This window comes from Dipodomys merriami, unplaced genomic scaffold (assembly GCF_024711535.1).
Source record: "Dipodomys merriami isolate MVZ:Mamm:240054 unplaced genomic scaffold, mDipMer1.0.p SCAF_9, whole genome shotgun sequence".
In the NCBI taxonomy this organism is placed as follows: domain Eukaryota; kingdom Metazoa; phylum Chordata; class Mammalia; order Rodentia; family Heteromyidae; genus Dipodomys; species Dipodomys merriami.
In genome coordinates this window covers 46,039,637-46,063,044 of record NW_027206512.1, presented here as the reverse complement: position 1 = coordinate 46,063,044, position 23,408 = coordinate 46,039,637, and the positions used below count along the sequence as shown (strand labels likewise).

At 34.0% G+C, this 23,408-nt stretch overlaps 1 pseudogene; it reads right to left on the bottom strand.

Moving 5' to 3' along the window:
- Window positions 1–205: 205 nt before the first annotated feature.
- Window positions 206–471, bottom strand: LOC138820762 (small ubiquitin-related modifier 2 pseudogene; annotated as a pseudogene).
- Between the last annotated feature and the right edge of the window lie 22,937 nt (window positions 472–23,408).

Genomic DNA, 23,408 nt, shown 5'->3' with positions numbered 1-23,408 from the left:
CTTGTGCACATACACCAGTTACTTTGTGTACAATAAAGGAATGGGGAAGGGAAAAATGAAAGAATAGAGAAAACTATACTGTAGTAGTCAGGATGTGGTGGAACCAAATTGCAGTTTTCTAATTAAGAATGTATTCTTGGTCTATAAGAACAAAGTTCTGGAGCAAAGTATCAGGTTCCCTTTTTTAGTAGACATTGCCTGCCTGCTACTGGAACACATCAATTGTATCTTCATCCTCCATTTCCACCTGTGCAGGTGTGTCTGTGTCATTGATTGGCTGCCCATCAAATCGGATCTGACCTGCCTCATTGACAAACCCTGTCGTTCACAATAGGCTTTCATTGGTTTACTAAGTGGTCTATGCCTCTTCATCTTAAACTGCACCACAGAACCATCCTGCCCCGCCACCTTCAAATTAATATAATCGTTGTTCTCAGTCTTGACTCCTTCCTTGGGCTTTTCCTCGGCCATAGCGAGTCTCATCAGATGCCGCTTCACAAAAGAGGTCCCCGGTCCGCATCGAAGAGCACACAGGCAGCACCACAGCGGCTGGAGGAGGTGGCAGCGGTGGACGAGGCGGAGGGCGCGTGCAGGTCATGCCTGATTTTAACTCTTATGTGTGTGTGTGTGTATGTAAATACACCTTGACCCAGTTGACCTTGGGCTTTTTCTCCTGAATTTTTCCAAAGTATTCTCCTTTCAAATTTCATAATTTATATAAATAGCTACTAATTTTTAAATAGAAAATTATTTGGGGACAAGATATATATCTTGGCCAAGTGGTGGCTCACATCTGTAATCCTAGTTACTCAGGAGTCTCAGATCTGAACCTCATGATTCAAAACCAGCCTGGGTAGAAAAATCCCCATGAGCTTCTTATCTTCAAGTAACCACTTAACAATGAGAAATGGAGCTGTGGTTCAAGTGGTAGAATGATATCCTTGATCAAAAAAAGCTCAGGCCCTGTGTTCAAGCCCCAAAACCAGGAGAAAAAAATATGTATCAAATGAATATGTATATATATATGTATATATATATATATATATCTTCAAAAGAGGTATTTGCCAATGATGAAGATTTATGTACTGTTGCATCACTGATTAACCCATCTCTTCTTTCTTTAATTTACTTTTATTTTCAAGGTGTTAGAGTTACATACATAAGTACATTTCTTTTACATTTCTTGCCAAACATTGGAACCATCACTTGTTTTTCTCCCATTTTCTCTCCTCACAATCCCACCTCCAGTTGTAAAGTTCATTTCCAACATATTGTCTTGTGAGTATCGCTGTTACATTTGTTCACCCTTTGTCCTTGGTCTCACCATTTTGTTGTGCTCCTTCCCTTCCCTAATTCAGATAAACATATATACAATGCACAGGGTAACAAAATCAAATACAGTGATAACAGGAGGAGAAAAGATGGAAGAATAAAAGCAGTAACTTCACATAGTACATTATAAACAACACCAAGAAATAAAATCTTCTTGTTTCTATAACTTGGAGTTCATTTTGCTTAGCATCATCTTATACAGTCATATGTCATAGCTAATGAGCTATTGTGATCCTCTTCTAGGACTATCCTAGACATATGCTAAATATTACAAATGAGGGAAACATGGAGCCTATGTTTCTTTGGATCTGGCTTACATCACTTAATATGAGTGATATCACTCTTTCTGATGGAAGCATATAATTCCATTGTGCTTATATACCACATTTCCTTGATCCATTCATCTACTGAAGGACATCTGGGTTGGTTCCAAGTCTTTGCTATGGTAATAATGCTGCAATTTTCCCAAATAACCACAAGGCCATACTAAAGCTGCTAGCACAACCATGTTCATTGCAACTCATCTCTTCTATGATGATACTCTCTGCTAAGTTGGAGGACATCACATTGATCCTTTAAATAAATAAGAAATTTAGCATTTATCATGGACTTCTATGATTAATGGAAACAGGATTGCCTCCAGAAGTCTGCTTCCAAATACCATTTTTATTGTATAAATTTGAGCAAAATATATTACAACTATCTCATTAACAACAATTCTTTTAAAATTACATTGTCAAGTCTTTGACAAAATTGATGAGTGTGATTCCAATCTAGTCAGAAATATGCCAGGTGATTATAATAAAAGCTAATTTTGGTACTCCTTTAGGATGGAGTAGAATTTTGTCAAGATGAAACCACACTCAGGGTTTTGTTCTTAGCATAACTTCTGAATAATTGCAGGAGTGTTTTTGATGAAAGATGCAGTCTTCACAGACTCCTGGAACACCAAGCAATTCAAACTGTTCCTTGAGGGAAATTTGCTTTCTTGCAGACAGATACTGCTCAATTTAGTAGATTGAATTATCTACTCGCAAATTATATGTTCAGATCGTAACACTGGCCTGGTACCTGGGACTTTTGAAAATAAGGTACTTGCAGATATAGTTGACGTAAAATGAAATAGTTTAAATGAGATGACTGTTGGCAGCCAATGGCCACCAACCACCTACTCACAACCAGCTCTTATTATAAATAACATTTTGAGGTACTTTGAAATAAATTAAACAGATAAAATAAAGAGAAGAGAGAAAACAAAATACACAGGTGAAATATGAAATATTTAAATATAAAAATGTCATTATGCCTCTATTTTTTAGTGAATTATTTTGGTGCTATTCGCTGAATACTTAGGAAAGCATAAAATAAGTAAAGAGAGACAAGTGTGCCAGTTCCTGGTGACTCATGCCAAGAATCCCAGCTACTAAGGAGGCTGGGATGTGCAGATCAAGGATAAAATCTAGCCCCAGAAGGAAAGCCACTGAGACTCTTGTCTCCAATTATTCACCAGAAAACCTGGGGTAAATTTGTAACTTAAAATGTTAACAGTTTTAGCCTTGAGCCAAAAGCTCAAGGTTCCCAAGCCCTGAGTTCAAGCCCCAGGAACAAACAAAAAGAAAGAAAAGAGTAGACTTGCCAGAATCTAATCATGTCAAAGATTTGGGCAATATATTCACACTGTTTTAATAAATATTTGATACAAGGTACTATAATAAATAATTATTTTAAAATTATGATGACTACTTTCTGTATCCTTGTTACTACCTTTTCATAGGAATTAGGAATAATTGTGTTTCCTTCCTGCTAACAAGCTCACATTTTTTTTTATTGTTTGGCATCAAGAGAACACCTCATTAGGACAATCTCAGAAGAGAGATTCCAGGTTGCATGACTTGGGAATAGCTGAGTATGATAAGAATCACAGCATGAAAAGCATTCCCTAAGAGCCAAAGGAGGGAGCTGATGAAATTCTGCAAACTTGAAAGGGATATAATGATGTTATACCTCAAATCTTTCACCATCACATTTGTCCTCTTCTAATATTTGATGGTGGCCTGGGTTAATTTGTTATTCTCTGACATAGGCTCTAGAACTATTTTTTTTTCTTTTTCTCTCTCTTTTTTTTTAATGTGAAAATACCATACTGAGTGGTTACAATTACTTGGGCAAGGTAATGAGTACATTTCTTATCAAGCATTGTTGCTCCTCCTTTGTTTCCCCTTCCCACCCTTTCCATCTCCCCTCCCCCCACCCCCTTTTTATTTTAATTTTATTGTCAAGGTATTGTACAGAAGGGTTACAGTTACATAAGTAAGATAGGGAGTACCTTTCTCGTTGAACTTGTTACCCCATCCTTCAATTTTCTCCCACTATCCTTCCCCCCCCCAAACCTCTCCCACAGCTGTGAAATGATCTGTGCAATATGAGCTTATTTTCTTAATAATATACTACAATAGAATCTTCCTCTAAGCTAAGAATAGTCATATTATATTAAAAGCTCTCTCTATTGAAGTATTTTCATATATGGATTCCTCTATATATTCCCTATCTCAGTGCATTGTTTTCAAGTACCTCCTCCACATTACCTATTCTATTATCTGTACTACCCATTTCTTTTGACTCCTAGTTCATTATTTAAAATAACAATATCTTGCATGCTTTCCAATTATTGCTCCCACTGAAATATTCTTCTAAATTTGCTTCTACAGAGATTCTCTTGATACTTACAGTTGTTCCTTCAGGAAAACTGCAATATTTTCTTAGTATAGCCCCTTGATCAGGAATATATTTTACTTGAGTTCCAAATCTGGCAATTCTCTCTCTCTCTCTCTCTCTCTCTCTCTCTCTCTCTCTCTCTCTCTCTCTCTCTCTCTCTCTCTCTCTCTCTCTCTCTCTCTCTCTCTCTCTCTCTCTCTCTCTCTCTCTCTCTCTCTCTCTCTCTCTCTCTCTCTCTCTCTCTTGTCTGTGGTGGAGCTTGAACTCTGGGCTTGGGTGCTCTCCCTCAGCTCTTCAGTTGAGCACTCTACCACTTGAGCCACAGCACCATATCTGGTTTTCTAGTGGTTTATTGGAGATAAGAATTTCACAGACTTTCCTGCCTGGGCTGGGCTTGAAACATGATCCTCAGATCTCAGCCTTCTGAGTAGCCAGGATTACAGGCATGAGCCACCAGGGCCCAGCATGGCTATTCTTTAAAACATAAATTTACTTCTAATCTGGAAAAAAAAATATTTAAATGAAAACTATTTTCTGCTCCTGTTGAATATGATTAGAACTTCCACACAATTACATGGTTTTTTTGGAAATCAATGGATACATTCCTGAAACTGCCTTAGGCATGTACTGAGAACGTCACCAGGCCAACCTGAGCTATGAAGCTGTCAATCATCTCAGCCTACCACCTTTTTCTTTTTATACAAGGAAACAGTACAGTGTAGAATTCTAAGAAGACTAGCAATGTCAAAAGCCTTTCCTTCTGATGTATATTTCTATCAAGTAAGACTCAAATCATTGACCAGAGAACATTTTCTGAAGCAAAGACAAAGCCTAGACCCACAGTGCAGTGTATTATTGTTAACATTCAATGTTCTTTTCAGTTAAAATGCCACCACTTCACTCAGAAAATCAGTCATCATACACATGTATTCATTAACTCATCAGCATTCACACTTTAGAAGAAATTTCACTGTGATGGACTTGTTCACATGTACATACATTCACTTATAATTTATGTTTGAAGGATCCTCAAATCATTTTCTTAAATATTTATTTGAAATATTTCCTTTTTCAGCTATATTTTATCCACAAAATCTTGTTGAAAATAATATTTTATTATTTGTAAATGAACCCTTATGTACCCCTGAGTATATACACACACCAATTCGAACACACACAGACACATTCCTATGCACACACAATTTAGTATTCTCAAATTGAATTATAATTTCCAACACGATTATCCTTAGGTGACTGTGATTTCTACACATCCACAAAGACTCTTTGAAATTAAAAATGGCATCAACTGGTTTGCATAGATGCTTTACCAAGAGGTGACCTCCCTCCTCTTGTGGAAATTAAATGTTGCTTCTTTTCTCTGACACTCAAATATTGTTCTCTTCTCTGCCTTCTTTCAGAGAAACCACATTAAAGAAAATTGTTTGTTATGGCATCTAATATAATAACTATATTATCTATTCCTATAGCACAAGGAAAGGGTATTTATTTTCAATTTTCCTTTCATGACTCAGAGTGAAATATAATGACTTATTGGATTACTTTGAGTACTGATGTGGCAATTATTTCCATTATTCAGTTTATAAGACATGCAACTAATTGTAAGTGACTTCAAACATTATATACTTGTAAGAAGTCATTTGTGATTTAGTAGTGAATAGTTCGTATGTTGCAATTATCAAATTGCTTGACTGTAGGCAAGAGTTGAATTCCAAGATGAAACAAAGTCAGTTATCAACAAGCTCATCATTAAATAAGAGTTAGATTGTCTTTCAATATTTGATAACATAGCATTCAAGAAAACTCTAATTGATTTATTAGAACTATACTTATTAGAACAATGCTTTATTAGAATTATATTTATTAGAACTATATTTCAAGATTAAGCTCTCTGTTATTTTCTTGCAAAGAGTTAAAATGGATTAGCCAGCAATAACAAGAGCATATTTTTCAGTTGTTTGCATTTTAATGCAAATATATTTTCCTTTCTTATTTCTCATGTTAATTTTTAGAACTAAAATATATGAAAATTATGTCAATAAAGTTACCCATTTATAAGAATTAATACTATACTTTATTACATCAAGTAGCAAAATGTTCTCTGTTCAATATGGAACATAAAAATTTGATAGAATGGCTTTGACGCTATAGGTCTAGGGTTTAAAGTAAGAATAGCAAATCTTCACCAATAAGAAAACTGAAAATCATTAAAATTAGTTTGTGTTAGTATTTTTTACAATTCAGAAACATGAGGTAAAAATTGGCCAAAACTACAAAATATTAACATGTTTTATTGAAATTTTTTATAATTTTAAAAAGTTATTGTTACAATATACAGTGAGATTACAGTTACGTAAGTCAGGTTAAGAATATATTTCTTTTTGGGAAATCCCAGCCCGTCCCTCTCTCTTTCCCAATTTTCTCTCCTTGTCCACACCCGAAAGTTATATAGCTCATTTTCAATGTAGTTCCCCCTTAGTCCCATCTTTTCTGTGCCCCACTTACATTCCCAAAACAGATAAACAAACAAAACAAACATAAAAGAAAACAAAAGCAGCAACAAAGAAAGACTTTATTTCCATTTCCTGGAGTTCATATTGATAAATACTATATTATGTGATCAGATGTACATAAGTATTGTGCCTTTGCATTCCTCTCCTAACAATATTCTCCTTTGGTCTCACTGTATGTGAATGCCGAGAGTCCAACATAATTTATCATGTCCAAGTTTATTTTTTCTTCTTTTACCATCCAGTGTGTCTACTTATATATTTTGTAGATTAATAGGCATAAAATACCTACTACAAATGAAGGAAAACATGCAACCTATGTTTCTGTGGGTCTGGCTTACTTCACTTAATATAAAGTTTTAATTTGTCAAGGTAATGTACAAAGGTGTTACAATTAATATAATTCTCCAAGTCTTTCCATTTCCTTACAAATGATGAATATCATTTTTTCTGATAGATGAGTAGAACTCCACTGTGTAAATATACCTCATTTTTATGAAATCTTTAACCACAACAAAAAATTCTTCATTGGGTATATATGCCTCCATCAGAAAGAATGACATTGCCCCATTTGGAAAAAATTATATTAAATGAAGCAAGCCAGGCCCAAAGAAGCATAGGTCCCATGGTTTCCCTTATTTGCAATAACTAGCATATGTCTGAGTCAAGCAGAAAAGGTCAGATAAGTTGATATTAGGCGAAATGAACCCTAAGATATGGATTCAAATGTTTTTTTTTCTTTCATGGGATTGTTTCTAACACATTTATAAGATGATTTCTTTGTTGCTTTGTATATCCCTCCCCCACGGTATAACCCCTGCTTTCACTGTATTCGATGTTGTTATAATTTGTGGAGGGGAAATGAAAAAACAAATCGTTTAAATAGGATACAGGTGGACCCATTGCAACAATGAGACATACAAGTCCTTATGTCGAAAACGAACTTTACAACTTTGGTGGGGGGGGGGGGGGGCGGGGAGGAAGGATGGGGGAGAAGATATAATGCTTGATAAGAAATGTACTCATATCTTGCCCATATAATTGTAACCCCTCTCTACAGTATTTTCACAATTTAAAAAAGTACAGAAAAAAAATTATTCAATTATGGCTTCAAAGATACTTTTAAGATTCTTTCTTGTTGTTGTTGTCAGTTGTGGGGCTTGAACTCAGGGCCTGGGCAATGACCGTGAGCTGTTTTGCTCAAGATTAGAGCTCTACCATTTCAAGCCACAGGGCCATTTCCAGTTTTTGAGTGGTTAATTGAAAATAAGAGTTTCACAGGGACTTTTCTGCCCCGACTAGTTTTGAACCATGATCCTCAGCTCTCAGCCTCTTTAGTAGCCCGGCAGATTTAAGATTTTTAATCAGTCTACTTACATTTCAAATATTATGAGATACCTCTCTTTTATAGATCATTTACCAGTTTCTTTGTTGGTTTGAGTTAAAGTTAGTACAATTTAATAAGATGTTTGATTATACAACAGGCTATCATAAGGACTACAAGATGTTTACTTTAGATGATGCCTACCATAATTCAGAAAATATAAAAAACTACAGTTAATACTACAAGAATATAAAAATGAGGAAATGTGCGTAGTTGTATAATATCTTCAAAAAAGTATTCAAATATAATTGCTAATATATCATATCCTCTTTGAATGCTTTTAGGATTAAAATTTACATTAAAACAGTTTTGTTAGAATAAGATGTCCCTTCTAAATTACAAAAACAGACAATTCAATGGAGTAACTCAAATTATTTCTGTTTGCAAAAATATACGATAAAAAGTTAAATATAACTACATGTAGCATACAATATATATAAATAGGATTAAACATGACTAAAGTACTGAGTTAAAGTTAAAAAAAGATTTTCACAACGAACTTTACAACTTTGGGGGAGGGCAGGAAGATGGGAAGGGATGGGAAGGGGAAACAAAGGAGAAGGCAACAATGTTTAATAAGAAATGTACTCATGGAAGTGGCGCTCTGGCTCAAGTGGTAGAGCGCTCGCCTTGAGCTGAAGAGCTGAGGGACAACGCCTAGGCCCAGAGTTCAAGCCCCACGACCGACAAAAAAAAAAAAAAAAAAAGAAAAGAAATGTACTCATTATCTTGACCATGTAATTGTAACCCCTCTATACGGTATTTTCACAATTAAAAAAAAAGATTTTCACAAAGTGAAAGTATGTGGTATGTGGATACATGCTTATCATACATTTTATAAATGTGTTATTGAATCTCTGAATAAGTTTCCAGTTTATTTTTTATACTAGAACAGATACTGGAGGGGATGCAACCCTAACACATGTTTTAACTATCAAAAATTCAAAGACACTGTCATATGTTCCCCGGAGGTCAAAATTTTTATGCTGAAAATAGAACAATTATTTTCTATCCTAAACAATTGTCCACTCTAGTAGATGATTTTGTTAATGCATAAAAAGTAATAAAGGGCTATGTGGTCTACTCTCCTAGCAAATAGAAGTTTTATGTTTCAATAAGAACGTCAAAGGATGCTAGACATTGGATCTCAAACTTTATTAGATTGTATGTTAACTATGAAAAGCATTTTTATATTTCAATTATACTTCAATAGAGTAGCTTAAATATAGTATAAGGATGTATTGGAAATATCTTCTGCTAATAGATTAAAAACAAATGTGAATATAGAGAATATTAGTATTTCTCAAGTTTTGAATCACCATTTAGTTCCAAAATTAATACATAATATCAAACTGTGTATAAATTATAATGTTAGTGTTCAATTGCTTTTCCTCAACATTTTGTGTTTTGTGTTGTTTGTTGTCACTGTACTTGATTTTGGTACCTTGCATCTTGTATATACATTTATCTAATTTGGGGAGGGGAAGGGGAAAAACAAAATGCTGAAACAAGGACAAAGGATGACCCATTGCAACAATGATACTCACGAGGCACTATGTTAGAAATGAACTTTACAATTTCTGGGATGGGGTTGTGGGGAATGGGGGAAGTAGGGAGGGAAGGGATAGTATGAGAAAAACAAAGGAGGGGGCAACAATGTTCTTCAAGAAATGTACTCATACCTTACTTACTCATGTTATTGTAACCCCACGGTACAGTATCTTTACAAGAAAATAAAATTTTAAAAAACTCTAGATGTCATTTTCAGTAATGTCTATATTGATGTTAACTGAATGAGGATGCATTCATTTGCACTGAACTATAAATCAAATTACATGCTAATATGTCTATATAATGCATTACATCACTGCATGCATTACTATGTGTGTAATTCTAAAATATTCATTCTAAGTATCATATTGTATTAACGTCCTAAATGATGTCACATGTATACATCTGTGTGACATAGATTTATACATGTATACAACATATAACATAGTTACATCTGCTTAGATTATAGGTTGACTTACATGCTAATCATATTGAAATGTCATACTGTGCCCCAAATGTTTGTCTAAATCTATTATAACTTAAAGATATTTTAAAGTGTACATTTAGATTATAAATTGTATAAACCATCCATAATTTTTTCTAAGAAATTTGAGAAGAAGAATTACTATTTTCAACTATTATATATGTTAATACAAGTAGTAGAGCAAAACAACAGATATCTTAGAAACTACACTTTCAAGTTACAGAGGATGGTTGATACTGGTAACTATGGAACGTACATTTTCTTTAATACAAAATAGTACAAAGACAATGAAGGTCTTAAAAGCACAAATGAAATAAACAATGTAAGCAAATAACAACATACTCCATTATTTAACCTGATATTAGATATGACATTGTCTAAACAATTTGTCTTAAAATTTATAATTAATTCATATAAGTCCTGTAAACAGTATCTCATTAGCCTACAGATGAAGCAGAATTGACAGTTTTGTTCAACACAGACAATGAAATTTGCAACCCTCAGCACTGGAAATATCCGTCTACTTGCCTGGTATTTAAGTATTACAGAATTACAATCTTCCTAAAATATTTGACTCAGTATTTGTTTCAAGCATACCATTGCCAGAACTATTTTGTCTATATTTTATAAAGAAGAAAAAGTTTTTTAATTGTCTTAGGCTAAAAACTATATGTGCTGATACTTCTTTCATTAAAAAGTGAAGCACATCAGTGCATATTGATAAAAATTAAAATATGGGAAAATAATTTGCAAAAGAAATGTAACTTACCACATTAAAATTAATTACTATCTTGATAAAAAATCTCAAGATAAAAATTTGGTGAGCTAACTATATTTCTTTATATAAGTTTTGTGAGGCATTCAATCCCACCCTTGTGAAATCTAATTTGCATGTGATAACTAAGAAGATACATCATTATAGTTTTGAATAAATTCATCTTACTTGTCTGGAAATATCAATAATGAAATTTTTGATAGCAGCCCAGTAAACATGCATCTCATAAAAAAACTGCAGAGGTAAATAATAATTACATCATAATAGTTTTCCATTTACAAATGCAGTTTACTTTTCTCTTGAAAAAATGACACAAAGCTTTTAAATGTTCAGTGTTTCTGAAAGGGAATGCTGTGACCTCAGCCAGCAATTAGTTTTCTTTCTATGCTCCATAAAATTGAGGAGATTTACAAAACAAGTGGTAATACTAACTTTTATAATGATGGGCCATATGGCACTTCATTTGCTATATTTATGCCTAGCAGAGAATATAAAATTATAGTTCTTGCATTTTTTTTTACAAAATGTGATTGCTACTTCTATTATGACTACAAATTAGCAACACTACAAAAACAAAAAGTGCTCCAGATTATTTTAAAAAATACATTCTGTTTCAACTACCAATTTATATGAGGTGTTCTGGTTTACAAAATAAGCTTGAAGATGTTTAAAAAACATAAAGTCTTATTTTTTTAGGTCTAGATGAAATTCATAACACATTCCATATTGCATTTAGCTTGTAAAGTTTTATGTCCTTTTCCAAATGTAATCTTAATGAACAGGTAGAAAAAGTACTTCTTCTGAGCCTGTTTTTGTTCACTCTATCTCTTCACTTGAGTATACAGTTTAAATTATTTTTTGTTTAGCAATAGATTAATCTAAAAGCATTTTAATAGTTTATACATACTTTTATCAACTAAAATTTAAATCATCTTTTGGCCTAGCAAGGCAGAATTATGATTCTGCCTTGAATTGTGCTGGTGAAAGTCTTACTACATATTATATTTTTTAGGGGTAAACAATTTAAGGTTATTTAAAAAGTAATATTTAGTAATAACAAGGTGTTCTGAATTTTTTAATCCAATCTGGCTTAATGATATAAGGGCACATTGCTAACTGGAATAATAAGATGTTCACTCCCATTGTCAGATATAAATCCTTTTGTTTTATTTGTGCTGGTACTGGAGCTTGACCTAAGGCAGAGCAGGGGTGAAGGCAGGTCTGTGCTGTTCCTTAGTTTTTCTGGCTCTCTACCACTTGAGTCTCAGCATCACTTGTGGATTCCTGCTAGCTAATTGGAGATAACAGTCTTCCAAACTTTCCTTCCTGGGGCTGGCTTTGAACTGTGATCCTCAGAATTCAGTGTCCTGAACAACTAAGCTTACTGGTCTGAGCCATGAGCAGCAGGTTTACCTCACAAATATTACATGGCAGCTAACTTCTTCATTCATACTCCAAAATCAAAGCTAAGACCAGAGTTAGTTTGCATTTTAATGGTGCCTAACATTTACTTAACAAATGACTAAGTTGATAAAATATGCTTTTGTTTCCAAGGTTATGATATGTCTATTTGTTGGTTTTTATGAATCAAGGAGACACGAGAGAGATAAAGAGACAGAGACAAAGATAGAGAAAGTGAACACATAGCTAGAGAATGAGACAAAGAAAGAATTACATTTAATAAAGTTGCAGTATCAGATTTGTAAATCATTATAATTAAAACAAATGATACCAAAACATAAGTACAAATATTATAGAATTACATGAAAGCAATCCATCTAAAATTGAGGTTTAGACTTTAATTCATTTGCATATCTCATTAAAATAAATAATTGAATATAGTTTATAAATTTGCAGATCAAATCTTAATTTTTTCCTGTCCCCTTCCTCATTCATTTTCTTACATCTATTTATTCATTCAGCAAATGTTCAATCTATCATTTACTCACTCATCCATTTATTGACTATGCCTACAATTCTTCACCACTCTTTACAACACCATGGATTTGATGATTAAAAGCAATTTTTTTTTAAAAAGCAGCATAGCTGTCTACTGGATTGGAGTTTATCTTGCTGTTTTTTTTTTCAAGGAGGTTCAGATGTCTCATTAAATTGTTGGTTTCAGATCTCTCCAATTTGTTGGTGTAGGAACTCAGAGCTATAAACTTGCCTCTGACTACTGCCTTTGCTGTGTCCTAGAGAAGCTGGTAAATTTGTGTGTTCATCTTTGTTAAATATCATGAACATTTGAATTTCCTTTCTAATCTCTTCCAAGACCCACTGGTAGTTCAACAGTGTGTTGTTCAGCCTCCATGTGTTATAGGACTTTCTTTGGTGGCTTTTGGTGTTGAATTCTAAATTTATTCCCTTGTGGTCAGAGAGAATGCAAGGTATAAATTCAATGTTTCTGAATTTGGACAAGTTTGCTTTGTGACCTAAAACGTGGTCTATTTTGGAAAATGTTCCATGTGCTGCTGAGAAAAACGTGTATTCTGATGCTGCTGGGTGAAATACTCTGTAGATATCTGTTAAATCTAGTTGATCTATGCAGTTGTTTAGATCTGTGGTTTCTCTGTTCAGTTTTTGCCAAGTTGATCTATCTAGTGGGGAAAGTGGTGTATTAAAACCCCAACAATTAATGTCTTTGGATCTATGTGGGATTTGAGGAAAAGTAGTGTTTCTTGGATAAATGTGGGTGCTCCATTGTTTGGCGAATAGATATTTAGAATTGTAATATCCTCCTGAAGGAGAGATCCCTTAATTAGTATATAGCAACATTCTTTATCTCTTCTCTTTAATTTTAGTTTGAAGTCTATTTTATCTGATATTAGGATTGCAACTCCCGCCTGTTATGGGGGCCGTTTGCTTGGTAGATTTTGTTTCAGTCTTTCACTTTCAAAATATGTTTGTTTTTATAGGCAAGGTGTGATCCTGAAAGTAGCCCATAGAAGGATCTTGCTTTTTAATCCAACTAGACAGTCTATGTCACTTAATTGGAGAGTTAAATCCGTTAATGTTGACAGTTAGGACTGAGAGGTATTTGGGAGTTCCTGCCATTTTATCCACCTTCTTGGGGGCTGCGACAACTGGGTTCTTCCTATGGTTCTTGGATTCTCAGTTTGGGTGCTGTTTCTTTGCTTTTATTGTGGTCCTGTTGGTTTTCTATGTGTAGGACGTCTTTCCTTCCTTCTTTCTTTCTTTCTTTCTTTCTTTCTTTCTTTCTTTCTTTCTTTCTTTCTTTCTTTCTTTCTTTCTTTCTTTCTTTCGGAGGGAAGAGTATCTATTTAATGTATCTTTAAAATAGCTAGAGGGCTGGGAAGGTGGCTCAGTGGTAGAGTGTTTGCATTGCATGCATGAGGCCCTGGGTTTGATTCCTCAGCACCACATAAGCAGAAAAAGCCGGAAGTGGTGCTGTGGCTCAAGTGGTAGGGTGCTAGCCTTGAGCTGAATTGCTGAGGGACAGTGTCCAGGCCCAGAGTTCAGGCCCCACGACCAGCCAAAAAAAAAAAAAAAAGCATATAGTAAAATAGCTAGATATTTTAGAACATTGTGATAGTTAAATGAAATATTACAAAATGAAAGTAACTCATTTTCTTCCTTAAAACTATATTCAAACCAGAATTTTTGTGATTTTTCTTTCCTGGATTTAACAACAGTGAACTGTTCAAAAGTATTTTCTTCTATGTCTGAGACAAGCATAGGACACCTTTAAGAATGGCATTGCCCCATTTGTTAGGAAATGGAAAGACTGGGAAAAAATATTAAATGAAGTAAGCCAGGCCCAAAGAAACATAGGTCCCATGGTTTCCCTTATTTGCAATAACTGGTGTATGTCTGAGACAAGCAGAAAAGGTCAGATAAGTTGATATTAGGTGAAATGAACCCCAAGATAAGGACTCAAATGGTTTTTTTTTCTTTCTTGCTATTGTTTCTAACATATTTATAAGATGATTTCTTTGTTGCTTTGTATGTCCCTCTCCCACAGTATAACCCCTATTCTCACTGTATTTGATGTTGGTATAATTTGTGGAGGGGAAGGGAAAAAACAGTGTTTAAATAGGGATACAGGTGGACTCATTGCAATAATGAGATGTACAAGATGTTATCTCGAAAAACGAACTTTACAACTTTGGCGGGAGGAGGGGGTTAGCAGGGGAGGGGGGGAGATGGGAAGGGATGGTAGGGGAAAAACAAAGATGGAGGCAACAATGCTTGATAATAAATATACTCATTACCTTGCTCATGTAATTGTAACCCCTCTGTATGGTTTTTTCACAATTTAAAAGCAAAACAAAACATAGCCAGATGCTGGTGGCTCCTGCCTGTAATCCTAGCTGCTCAGAAAGTTGAGATCTGAGGATTGTGGTTCAAAACTATCCAGGCCAGGTAAGGCTGTGAGGCTCTTACCTCTAACCACCAAAAAAAAAAAAAAAAAAGAACACAGAATTAGCCTGTTGCTCAAAGTAGTAGAGCTCTAACTTTAAGGAAAAAAAAATATGGACAACACCTAGGCCTTGAGTTCAAGCATCAAGACCAACACAAAATAAATAGTAATAATACATATAATGGGGTTCCAATGTGGATACAAATTTTCAATGCTTTTGGCTCACTGAAGATACAGATATTCTTAGGATATGTGTCATGTGCCTATCTTTAAGAAGCTCACAAATTTACCAGTAAAGAGGCTCCTGTCTATGCTTCACCTCTAACACTCACTCTCCTGTATTACCTACTCGTTTCTTTCAGCATTGTACTTCTCATTTTATGAAACTAATTACTCACTTAATTCTTTTTTATTTATTATAGTGACTAGGATTTAATGACCTTCAATATGAAGGACTTAGAATAACACTGAGAAGTAATAATAACTACTCAATAAATATATTTAATTAAGTGATATTAATAGGTAAATAGTCTAAATTTTTTAATTAGATGTTACTTAAATTTCACGTATTGTCTACTTCTTAACTTTGGGAATTATTATTTTTACTTTTTTCTTTTTTTAATGTTCACGCTGGGATTTAAACTCAGGACTTGGGCACTGTCTCTGAACTTTTTGCTCAAGGCTAACACTATACCATTTGAATCAAGCTCATTTCCAGCTTTTTTGGTGATAAATTAGAGGTAAGAATCATGTACTTGGGGCTGGGAAGGTGGCTCAGTGGTAGAGCGCTTGCCTTGCATGCCTGAGGCCCTGGGTTCGATTCCTCAGCACCACATAAGCAAAAAAGAAAAAAGCCGGAAGTGGTGCTGTGGCTCAAGTGATAGAGTGCTAGCCTTGAGCTGAAGAGCTGAGGGATAGCGCCAAGGCCCAGAGTTCAGGCCCCACAACCAGACGCCCCCCCACCAAAAAAAGAAAAAGAATCATGAACTTTCCTGCTGAAGCTGGTTTTGAATTCTGATCCTCAAATATCAGCCTCCTGAAGAGCTAGGATTATAGAGGATCGCCATCTACAGGTTCCTAGCTGGAAATGATTCTTTAGAGTTTTATGCCAACTTTTTACAAAACTAGGAAAATTTTATTTTTGTTTATTTCAGACAACATGCATTTAACAAGAATTTATGAATACATTATTCATTGATGCAAATGACCAGCTGATTCTAAGAGAACAGGCATTCAAAATTGAAATTAAGGAATTGCTCTCACCAAAATTGCCTTAGTTATCTTCAAATGTCTCTCAGTAATACGTTTAATAGCAGTAATACATTTAATAGCACCTGCTCATATTCTTCTTTTTTTTGCTACACCATCAAGATCTCACCAGGCAACTGTATTCTTGAGTAATCTTTCTCACAAAATGATAGATAGGATGTACAGTCTTTCCTTCTATTCAGGTTTGAATACTCGATGGTGTCATTTTTGTAATGAGACGTGTTAAACCCGGAAGCTGCTGTTCTTTGCATTAAATACAAAAGTAAAACATAATACAAGTTTCAAACTATAATACAAACTTTTAGGTATTTAGAGTAATGTAGAAAGAGTCACAACTAAGAAACTTTCTAGAATAATGTTTTAACTGTTTCATGAGTCAAAAGATTAGCTTTGCTAGCTGTAACAATGCTCTATCATTTTGTAATGCTAACAGAAATGATTAAATCAAAAAATGTAAATGTAATCAGTTTTAAAGCCATCTGAAGACTCATCATGTACGACATAAATTATAGGCTTTCCACGCTGTGGAAAATTTAATAGCTTTTATTTCTAGAATGTGTATGATGTTGAGAATGAGGTATTTTGTATGGTGTACATAGAATAAAAATTAAAGTATTTCTGAAGGAAAAAATTGACTTTCCATACTAGGTCAGCCATGATAAATACCTATTTCTGCAGCTATCTGAATGGCAATGCAAATCCATTCTTTCAGCATATGCAACTTATTTCAATTGGCCTCATGTAACTTTTAAACAAAATGTAAATGGATGTTTCCAGTCTATAAATGGATTGAATCCTTCATACATAGCAATATCTGATATGTTTTATTTTCAAGAACCCTTACTGTAATGTCAGATGATTGAGCACATCACTGTGCATCCTAAAGATCATTTCTGAACTTTTCAACCTTCATTTGTGAGGAGAACAGGCTTTTTATTGACTTCGCTTTGCTTGTATAAGAACTAAACTATCATTTTTTCCCTCTGATGGTCAGAAATCAGAATGGGCTATGGTTTCCTAGATGAGGCCTATTGATTCTTAGTTCACAAATACAATCTCTCTGCCTGAAATATTTGACCATGCAAAAACACTATGACCATGATAAAAACACTACCCATGTATTTTTAAATTAAAGTTAAAATTATATTACCCAAATTTTGATGAGTTTATAAAAAAAAACAGAAGTAAGTAAGGACTTGAGGCTCATACTGTCAACAGTTAATACCACATTCAGCTGGAAACTCAGTTATCAGCATCAGTTTATAAACTTAGTGGAGGACAGAAATAATGATTGATGTACTGTTTTGAAGATCTTTTTATTAGCATTTATTATTTGTACAAATGGGTTTAATTGTGATACTTCCATATATGCATAAAATGTATCCCCATAAAATTCAACTCCAACTATTGCTCTTCTTCATCTATCTTCTCCCTCTTAAAAACAATTCAGTAGGATCCTTTGTTCTATTTTCATACTGGCATACAAGGATCTTCAACAGCGTCCATCTTCCTTTGTCCTTTCCTGGAATCTTCCCCTCCTAGTGATATCATCCCCACAAAACATCTTTCAGAAATTCTTGTCATTCAAATTTTTCAGACAAAAAAAGTAATTAGGTAACTGCTGCTAACATATTATATGTCTATCTGTATATAATGTTAGTAAAAAACCAGTTTTATGTTTTTGTTATTTTTTCAGTTGTGGGCTTGAACTCTGGGCCTGGACACAGCCCCTAAGATCTTCAGCTGAAGGCTGGCACTCTACCACTTGAGCCACAGCTCCACTTCTGGCGTTTTCTGCATATGTGGTGCTGAGGAATCGAACCCAGGGCCTCATGCATGCAAGGCAAGCACTCTACCACTGAGACACCTTCCCAGCCCTATTTTTTTTTAAGTAATCTTCAGAGAGAATAATTCAGGATAAAATCTGGTGTGCCCCAGTGATTTTAGACTGAAGCAAAATGAGCAATGATGATGACACAAATGAATTTAAAAGTCATGGACAAAAAGAGAGTGGAGGAAGCATTCTGTCAATAGGAGATAAATGGACATGGTAATAGAACAAAATAGAACAAGAAATTTGGGAGGTATGAGCGCCACTTGAGGGAGGGTAGGATGAAGTCAGATATCAGATGATATTTTTCCTGAAACTTAAATCTGTAAAATCTGTGGGAAATGGAAAAGAAAAATTTCCCTGTTGTGAGAGATTCAAAAGAGCCAGAGTTTGGGCAGTCATGTTTCTAAATGGTCATTGGAGCCAAAGGTCAATTGTTTCTCTTCTCAGGGAGCCTAAAGAGTATGTCTCTTTATTATACGTTGCAGCTACTTCACTTTTATTTCCACCATGTAAACTGATAAAAAAAATTCTTTTCATTCTTTTGTTTCAAATTTTTTCTTAGACTTTAGTATCCTAAGGTTAGACTGTTCTTTGTATTTCCAAAATTACTTAAATCCACATTAATTCAATATCATTTCAATTTACCTCTAGTTCTCACAGATAGATATAAATATAGTTTGTACTTATTGTTACAAATTATCTCTGCAGTATCTAACTCATTTCAGCTGGAATTTTTTCCCCAACCTTCAATTAATCGTAATTCCTGTACATACTGGACGAGGGTGAAAAGATGTCTGAGAGATACAAAGACAAGGCAATATGTATATGTACATGTATGATCACAGAACACACACAAAAGACACACATACACACACCACTTCATTTTCTTATCTACATCACAACACTGATAATTCTTCCATATAGGTTTCTCATATTCCTTGAATCCAGGTTATACTCCATTAATGCAGCTAGTGTAGTATATACTTTATAATTGAAAATCTAATAATAGCTTTTACTGGGTCTTGAATCTCCAGGAACACACTTGTTCACCTTTTTGGATATTTTCATCCTCTGATATAAGTACCATCATCCGTACACAAATTTTCTTAGGCAACGTCCATTTTCTCTATTACCTAAACCACTAATCTAAATTAAACATGCTCTGCATTAACATATTTCAGGACAACTAAGATATATTTTGTCAACTTCAAAACTGAAATGTAATACTGCTAATAATGACTATATTTGTTATATGCTAGGCTAATTAACTGTCACTTTTAATCTTTTAATCAATAATTAGCCTTAATTAGTTCTGATTGTAACCCATCAAAAACAGAAAACAAAAATTTACCAGACACCATGTTTATTTTCCAGCTTTTTCTCATTAACAGTCAAATTTCACCAATGATCTTTATTTATAGTTTCTATGTTTTCATTTCCCATTCCTTTGCCTCAAAACTAAAGGGCAGTATTTCTCTAAGTCTTCTCTCCTTGCTCCACACTACATGCCTACATGACATAATTTCACACCTGTTCTCAAAAATTGTTTCAACTCCATTATGTGGACTTCCAATTGTAAAGTTTCTTCTCATTTTAATATCAAAATATCCATCTGTGAATATATTTCTTCATATTTCCATAAACAATTTTTGCAGTATATAAATAACTTTAATGTATGTTTAAGTACACAACATCTTCTACATGAAGTAAAAGTGCACTAGTTTATGGTAACAGCTCTTCATTTCAAACTTGCCTTTCAACAAAAGTTCCATGCAACTTATTCTCAATATATATACTTATATTTCTACCATATACAAATTCAGTCTGGGATACTAAGGACATAGTCTTTACCATTAAAAAACACTTAGTTTCAGAAAACTAGGAATCATTTTTAATATTTTCCTTAAATCATACCAAAAATAATTCTTCACACATTTTCTCTATTCTTACTAGAAAACAGTAACAGAAATCTATTCCAAGTTATTCATAACAGACCTTAGACAGAATATTCCTAGGTTACATAATTTTAGTTAAGTGAGAGCACAGGTTTGCATTAAACCTGTAATTGCATTTAATTTTTAAATGCATTATTTTTCTTGTTCTCACATCTTCATTCAATTTACACACAAATATGCTTTAAATGCCTACAAGTGATGAAAGAAATAAGATGATGTTTCTCCTGCTTAAATTCATAAGCTTATTCTCATTGAAATAAGATTGTAAAATCCTTAACATTTTCTAAAACAGTACTGCAAAGACAGTTCTTCCTTTTGCATAAACTGCAGAGTAGTAACATTGTAAGATGCGGTAAAACATAACAGCCTCTAAAGATTCTTAATTCTTGCATTTGTGGACAAGTTAAATTACATGTCAAAGGAAGGAATTAAGGTTGCAGATGGAATTAAAGCTGCTGATCAATTGACCTTAAAATAAAGAGATTACTCCATTAACCCAGTGGGCCTAGTGTAATGACAATAGTCTTTAAAAGTAGAATAAGGAATTAGAAAAGTGAAATTGCACTGTGGGAGGCTGATATTCCATTCCTGATATGAAAGCAGAACAACAGGCCTATAAACAAGGAACATAGGTTGCTCTGATAATGAAACACTCACACACACACACACACACACACACACACACACACACACACACAAGCACAAGCACAAACTAAATAAATTCTTCCAGAGAAACTCCAAAAGAGAAACAGATCTACTGATATCTTGAGGTTTTGCTGTGGTGAGCCATGTCAGGCTTATGGCCTTGATAAATGTAAGACAATGTGCCTTTTAGGAACTCATTCTGTGACCATCTGTAACAATAACAATGAGAAACGAATACACACAGTGACACTTCTTCAAGCATTTATTCAGTCATTGAACAAAGTGGTGTTCTAGTCATCTAAACACTCTTATTTTCTACAGGCTACCATTTTTAAAATAGAACTTCCATATATTATTCAGAAAATGCTAATATGTTTACTGTATAATGATTGTGGTACTAGACGTATACTAGTTATTGCAAATAAAGGAAAGCATAAGACCTATGTTTCTTCTGGCTTACTTCACTTTAATATAATTTTTTCCATCTTTTACCATTTCTGAACAAATGGGGCAGTGTCATTCCTTCTGATGGAGGCATAGAATTCCATTGTGTGTTTGTGTGTATGTGTGTATCACATTTTCTTGATCCATTCATCAACTGAGGGGCATCTGGGTTGGTTCCATAGCTTAGCTATGGTGAATAAACTCCAAGACAGGGATACAAGAGGTTTTCTTCTTTGTCGCTATTGTTTTTAATGCACTATCTGATTTTTTTTGTTCTTTTTTTATTAATTATTTAATTATGAAAATACCATAGAGGTATTACAATTACATGATCAAGATAATGAGTACATTTCTTATCAAGCATTGTTGCCTCCTCCTTTGTTTCCCCTTACCATCCCTTCCCATCCTCCCCCCCACCCTGCTGCACTCTCCCCTCCCTCCCCTCTCCCGCCAAAGTTGTAAAGTTCGTTTTTCGACATAACGTCTTGTACATCTCATAGTTGCAATGGGTCCACCTGTATCCCTAGTTAAACAATTTCTTTCCCCTTCTCCTCCCCATCAAATACAGTGAAAACAGGGGTTATACCATGGGGAGAGACATACAAAGCAACAAAGAATCATCTTATAATGGGAAGGGTAAACAAAGGAGGAGGCTGCAATACTTGGTAAGAAATGTACGGATTATCCTGCCCATGTAATTGTAACTCCTCTGTACAGTATGTTCACAAATAAAATTAAATTTAAAAAAATAAAAAAGAATCATCTTATAAATATGTTAGAAACAATAGCAAGCAAGAAAAATCATTTCAGTCCATTTCGCCTAACATCAACTTATCTGACCTTTTCTGCTTGACTCAGACATATACTAGATATTGCAAATGAGGGAAACCATGGGACCTATGTTTCTTTGGGCCTGGCTTACTTCACTTAATATAATTTTTCCAAGATCTTTCCATTTCCTAACAAATGGGGCAATGTCATTCTTTCTGATGGAGGCATAGAATCCCATTGTGTATATATACCACATTTTCTTATCCATTCATCTACTGAGGGGTATGTGGGTGGGTTCCCATTGAGTTATACCTCAACTTCAGTCTTTTAATTCAGATGGTAATATCCACTCTATAAAATAGCTAGTAACATTATGTAAAGTTTGCATTTCTCTATATTTTAATAGATTGCTTTTATAATACTTAATTTCACTTGAAGGGGAACTATGCTTTATTATTGCTTGAACTTGCATGGATTCATTACATTGGTAATTGAATTTAGAAATTCGAATGATGGGAGAAAAATAACAAAAAAATGAATTGTTATATTCTCTCTCTCTCCTATTCTCTTTTCAGAATATAATCAGTAGTTTGCAATGAAAATAATTCAACTAAATTGTTTCCTATTAAAAGATAGCAACATGAGCATTGTGGAAAGAGGAAGAAATAAAGATACCACAGCTAATTGTGTTTCAGGCTCTATCTTGTAAAATGTAAAACAATTCTATTCTTGCAACAGGTAAAGTTGAATAAAAACATTATTAAAAGTTAACAAAACAAAACTGAACAATGCTACAAAATCAGGCAATGGTTCCCTAGTTTCTCCAATAAGAAAATTTGGCTGTGTTTGGTTTCTTTGGGATAAATGGCAGATTTTTGTCTATACTGAAAGAAAATAAATAAATACACTTTTTATATAGTTAGTGAATAAACATTTTATGTAAGAATTTTGGAGCTTCTACAGTGATTTAGTCACACTTGATAAGTTGGGTTATATAATAGCATCATATTAATTACCCTGAAATCTGTATTATAACAGTTCGTTTTTATTAAGATGAAATTTTTATTTTTAAAAATGATCTGATTTTGTGAAAAGTGCTTAATCCTTTACTACTGACACTCTATCTAAAGATTACATATTGTTTAGTCTATAAAAATACTTGTTAATTATTTCTATTAATTATGTCTGGTTTCTCTAAATATGGTACTATATATTTGAGTTTATGTATATGGTGCACTTCAGGTGTGGACATGTAATAGGAGCTCAATAAGTTGCAGTGGACTGATTAATAGACAGAATTGTTTAAGTTGTTTAATAGAAGCAGGGATGTTTAATTA